At 50.5% G+C, this 6,000-nt stretch overlaps 1 protein-coding gene across 6 annotated transcripts in view; it reads right to left on the bottom strand.

Moving 5' to 3' along the window:
• The window catches only part of OSBPL3 (oxysterol binding protein like 3), a 129,087-nt gene extending 123,961 nt beyond the window's left edge, over positions 1-5,126 (bottom strand). For 4 of the 6 annotated variants that reach the window (XM_081147892.1, XM_081147888.1, XM_081147889.1 and 1 more), the window contains exon 1: positions 4,843-5,126. The gene's annotated coding sequence lies outside the window, so the exon portion shown is untranslated. The remainder of the gene's footprint in view (positions 1-4,842) is intronic. The other 2 variants (XM_081147890.1, XM_081147887.1) reach the window with 1 other exon arrangement.
• Positions 5,127-6,000: the final 874 nt, after the last annotated feature.

A 6,000-nucleotide genomic window follows, 5' to 3' on the forward strand; every position in this document is an offset into this window, starting at 1 on the left:
TATATTATGATACATCCAAAATATTATCATTTCAACATAAAAATGATTAAAAAATTATTGAGATAATTTTACATTCTTTTTCGTACAAACTCTTTAAAACTCAGTATGTATTTTACACTTACTGTACATCTCAATAAAGATTAGCCACATTTTGTGTGCTCAATAGCCATATATGGCCAACAGCACCCCAGTGGACAGCAGATGAATGAGTGGGAGTTAGCCAAGTGAATTTGGGGGGGGAGTTATAAGGACAGAAGATTATACAAAAACTGGGAGGGCAGAGCACCTGCCTGGGGAGACAGACAGGGTGCTGAAATGAGTTCAATGTGACTGAAACACACACAGCAATGAGCTAAGAGGAGCTGATTCATAGAGGATCTGGTAAATCAGGTTAAAAATACAAAATATTCATTGATCAATAAAATATTGACAAAAATTTAGTTTAAATTCCATAACAGTTTTAAGACATTTTAAATAACACTATACCATATATATATAGGGAAAAAAATAGTGCATGTAAGATGCAAGATCTTTACTCTACAATGCTTGTTTTGTGCAGGGGCTTGAGATCTCCTTGCAATACCTCCAAGGTGAAAACAACTGCAGCAGGTGCTTTGCATTGACTGAAATAAGTATGATTTTTATTGCATCATCATAAATTGATGAAGGCACTACCGTTATTGTGGATCAAAAAGTAGGAAACAAAATGCCACACTCCAGTTACCTTTTTTGGCAGAATATTCTAACAGAATATAACCAAATAGAATTGTTTCAGATTCTGTTTTTTAACTGAGCACCTACTCTGGAGAGGATACCAGGCTTAGTTTTGTGAGGGATAGAAACAAGACGAATGCATACTGACCCTCTCCAAGGCATTTACAATTTAGAAAGGAAGGCAGTACATTTGAATAAATAAATAAGCCAGGAAACACTCCGGTGTGGGGTATGAAATGACCAAAGTGCCGAAGGAAAGAAAGAATCCCGACATACTACTCAGTAGTCAGAAAGTAATCTAGGGACTTTCATAAATTTTTTTATTTAAAAAAAGCTGTGAGAGACTGAGTTCAGAGAGACGATTCTGGGGAAGTGGCTTATGAGTTCAGCCTTGAAAGACGTGGGTTTTCACAGGGAGACACAGTGAATGAGCTTTCTGGGCAACAGGAGTGTATGAGCAAAGGCAAAATGCTCTGTTGCTGAATCAAGTGCAGGCCGCCAGCGCACAGGGTTGGGGAGCGGTGGGGTGAAGGCCACTTGGAGCCCAGAGGCTGCCTTAGGCTAACCAGTCTACACTAAGTGAGGAGAGAGAGAAAGCACCTGGGGTTTGAGCCTCAACTCCACCTTGTATTTGTTGTGAAGTTGTTGCAAACTTAACTTTTCCTAGCCTGGTCTGGAGTCTGGGGTACAGTAACAGTGCCATTGTGGGCGTTGCTCTGAGAATTAAACGCAGTAATTCATGAACAGCAGTTATGACAGTCCCTGGCGCAGTAAGTTCAGCAGCTGCCACTGCTGTTATTATTGTTATTAACTATAGAAGCCATTCAAGAATTTTTAGCATATAATGACAGGACTTAAAGAATTTACCAGACTGTAATGCGAAGAGACCGAGGGAGGAAAACCCACCTGTCAGCGATGTTAGGACAGAGTGCAGAAGTCCCTGAGACGCTGAGCTAAGACAGTGCAGGGGCAATGGGAAGGGATGGGTGTGAAATACACTAAGACAGAAACAAGAGTTGGGGTGAGCATAAATGTGGCCTGAACAGTAGTCATCTGGAAGTCAAGGAGGAAGTTTCCAGAGGAGAGAGCTAAAAAGCTGATGCATAATATTTACACGGGATAGGAATTCGCGGGGAACTATAAACAACTCTGAGTTATGAGTGGAAGGCATTTTTAACTTAAGGGCTTCATTATTCCTTAGTGTCCCACACTCCCAACACTTCTGGGGGCATTCTAGGTGGGAGAGCTCTCCAGCCCTCCCTGGAGTACTCCTGAAATGGAATTAACAATTAAGAAAATACAGTACTGCTGAGAGGCACATTATAAATAAAACTGGATTGTCAAGACCATGCAGGCAAAAACATGCCAACCCCTAAAACTAGAAGTGGAAGAAAAAAGGGATCTTTAATTCCTTCCTGTCCCCTGTTTGGCTATTAGCACTTTAGGAAGTAACCATGTCAATCTTATCTAACTTCTTGCCCTCGGTTTCATTACAAGAGTACAAAGAGTTGAAATGTAGTTATTTTACTAAACAATTGCTGCAGGAGCTCTTGGAATCCATAGTGGTTTCTACCTCTCCATTCCACACATGGGAACAGAGGAACTAGCTGGTTTTCCAGCACTTCCCTTAAGAAGCACAAAGCGTTACTGTGTTCAGAGTTCATTTAGCACAGCAGGCAAAACCCAAAGGATTTCTTTTTAGATTTAGGTGAAAGTAAATTTCAATTTAGGTAAAAGGAGAACTTCCTTTCCTCTTATATCAAAGTCCCTCAACTACCAGGCCTCACAAACCATAAACTCGACCACAAAAATCAATGGCAGTTAAGAACCTCAATAATTCAGAAAGTAGTGCAACTACAGATAAACTTGATATTGGCAGCAGAAAGTCTGTAGCCCAGCCTCAGTTTGTTTTAATATATTGTGTCATTGGACTCTACCATAATGAAGTAACCTCCAATTAAGTAGCGGGAACAGGACACATTTCTATGTAGTGGAAGGAACCCACCTGTCAGCAATGTTAGGACACAGTGCAGAAGTCCCTGAGACGCTGAGCTAAGACAGTGCAGGAGCAATGGGAAGGGATGGGTGTGAAATATACTGAGGAAGACAGAGACAAGAGTTGGGGTGAGCATAAATGTAGCCTGAACAGTAGTAATCTGGAAGTCAAGGAGGAAGTTTCCAGAGGAGAGAGCTAAAAAGCTGATGAATAAAATGTACATGGGATAGGAATTTGCGGGGAACTATAAACAACTCTTAGTTATGCATGGAAGGCATTTTTAACTTAAGGGCTAAAGATTTAAAGTCAGAAGGACTATTAACAAAATCTAGCTCAGCAATTTACTGTTGACCCTGCAAGTTCCTGAAGCCTGGCTGCAGTTTCTTCATCTGTAAAATGGAGATGACCTCAGAATACCGGTGAAGATTAAATGAGATAATATGGGCTTATGGCAGCCTTGTAATACCTGGCCTAGAAGATAACTATTAATTATTATTGGGACTATATCTGAATGAGAAAACAACAAATCTTCTTTTGGCTAAGCAACAGGTTTTTTTTTTTTTTACAAATAAAGCTAAATGTTTACTGGCTGTAATGGTGGAAAATACATTTCAGTTTCTTGGATGAGGCCCAGAATAGAGAGAAAAGGAGCTGGAATTCTAGTTCTGCCAGGATAATCTTGGGAAAATTGGTTAATCTGATGGAGCCTCAGTTCTCCACCTGGTTAGAAATACTTTGCTAGGTAATAAGACTACTGTAATGTTTAACCAGGTAATCTATACAAAGTTCCCAGTACATACCCAGTTCTTAGTAGGTGCTCAATCAATAGTAGTTATTGGTATTTCATTTTCCCGATAGGAAAAAAAGATAAACATGAAAATCAAAACCAGCTATGAAATCACCATTCCTCATATTTCAAAGAAAAGTTTTCAGCACACATTCAGTAACTATTTCTTGCACACCTACTGTGTGTGTCAGGCATCGGGAACAAGACAGATAAGATCGCTGCTTTCCCGGAACTTCCATTCTAGTGGAGGGAAGGCAGACGGTAACCAGCCCCAGGAGATAATTTCAGAGAGAAATGAGCGCTAGGAATAACATGGAACAGGGTGCCGTGCTAGCAGGTTGCGGGGGGGGGGGGGGGGGGGGGGGGGGCTTTAAGCTTGGGTACATTTCAGCCCAGGCCTGCCTGACTGCTCTGCTTTGGCCAGAAGGGGGACCTCACCTTGCTTGATGTTTGGCAATGGAATGTGGACGGCCAGAGGTCAGCCCTACACTTTCACCTGTCTGTGGAAGGATCTCTTTTGCATCTGCAGCTTTAAATGTTCCTAAATGCCCCCACCCCGGTACTCAAACCCTGCGGGCCAGTGCCACACCTGGGGAACCTCAGGTACGTCAACCCCAGACGCATCGCGCGACAACTTCGCAGTGCCCTCAGCTCAGAGCCGGGACCCAGGAGGCTGGTAGCTCCTGGGGAGGAGGGAGCGCACCAGCGTGCAGAGGTGGCTGGCAAGTTTCATCACGGAAGGAGGGCGCGCGCCGCGGCTTAAGAAATATCGGTACGACCTACGACAAAGCCCAGGGCGCTGGGAAGCCCGAAGGAGCGAGTGCCCCCAGCCCCCAGCCGGGGCACCGTGGAGCGTGCAGGCCGGGCGAGCGTGGCCGGCGAGCCCGGCGCCTGCAAGGCCAGCGCCGCCCGGGTCCCCTCGCCGCGCCCCACCGCGCGGATGTGGTGAAGCTTCGCGCTCAGCCCAATTAACCAGGTTTCCTGTGCCTCCGGCCCCCGCGGCGCGCCTCCCCGCACCCCAGGACAGCCCTTCTGCGTCGCATCCTCCGGCGCCGCGACCCAGGCCCCCGGGCTCGGCGCCTTCTCGTCAATCGCAGCCAAACGGTCCCCCTAAGGACGGAGCTCTAGGGTTGGCAACACTCGAGCCCTACACCCAGAGAGGCTGGCGCCGGCTCCGAGACCATCTCCCCGGCTCAAGGCGGCCCCACCGGCCGGTTCTTTCCGATCCTGCAGCGACTGGTGGTCCCTCCACCCCCCGCTCGGAAATCGCAGCCCAGCCGATCCCGCGCCGCCGCCGGGCCCCCACCGCGCCCCATCACCATCCAGGCAGGAGGCCGGCGCTTACCTGCGCGCTCGGCCGCCCGGGGACGCCACCTAGCTCCCCGGTGCCGGGCTTCGAGGTTCGTCCACGGACCCAGGAGGAGGCTTCTCCGGTCCCCCCCGCAATGCGCAGCTGACAGTTCCCGCGGCAGCTGCAGGAGACTGGGGCGGGGACCGCGACTCGCGGGCGCACTAACTGCCTTGCGCTCGTGTCCCTTCGCCCGGCCAGGCTCGCGGACGCCGCGCTCGCGCCGCCAGTTCCCAGGACTTTGCCCAGAACTTCTCGGCACTCGTCGCCCGGCGATTAGCGCGAGGGCGGGGAGAGAGGAGGGGGAGCCCGCGCCGCCCTGGGGCGGGGCCACGTGCGGAGGGCGGGGCGAGCGGCAGGGCGGCAGAGTGACTCACACGCCCGCCAATCAGGAGTCGGCTCCGGGAAAGGAGGTGGGGCGATGCCCTTGGAAGAAGCGGGCGGATTCCGTGACGCAGCCGAGGGGGTTGGGACCCCGGGTTCCCGACAGGTGGGAAGGTGGGAAGGTGGGAAGGTGGGAAGGTGGGAAGGTGGGAAGGGCGGCGGGACGTGAGAGCTGTGGCGGGGTCTGGGGAGGGGCGGCCGGCGGCCGGGCGGCCCAGCTGACGGCCTTTGCGCCGCGGATGCTCCATAAATATTTGCGAGAAGCGTTTCGCCGCCGGGGGAGGAGGGAGGAGGGAGCGCGGCGCGGGAGGGGCTGGTGTAAGGAGAAGCTTCCCCAGGACACGTGCTCGAACCGGCCAGAGGACTCGACCTCTTGAGGAAGTCACATCGAGGCAAGGGCATCGAGGACGGAGAACCAGAGGTGGCGAAGGGAGGGCTGCGGGCGCGGGATGGCGAGGGACAGGTTCGGCCTGGGAGCCAGCCCCAGGCGTGACCCTGACACCCAGGGACAGTGATGCAGATGCCTGCCGGGGTCCCCAGAGAAAACCTGAGGGACGTGTGGTGGTTCTGTTCTGTGCAGTTCATGCGCAGGGGGCGGGGGCAGGGGGGGAAAGCTTCGTAGTTAAAATTAAAACGCAGGAGCTCCTTGAAAAACAATAAAATCCTCCGGACTCGACTGCCCACTGGCTCCTTGGCCGCCGTCGATCCCGGCACCCCAACGTGAATGCCGGCAGCCGACCCCCGGGTCAGTTTGGAGCCTGCGGGCGAATC

Source organism: Miniopterus schreibersii (genome assembly GCF_964146895.1).
Source record: "Miniopterus schreibersii genome assembly, chromosome: 9".
NCBI lineage: Eukaryota > Metazoa > Chordata > Mammalia > Chiroptera > Miniopteridae > Miniopterus > Miniopterus schreibersii.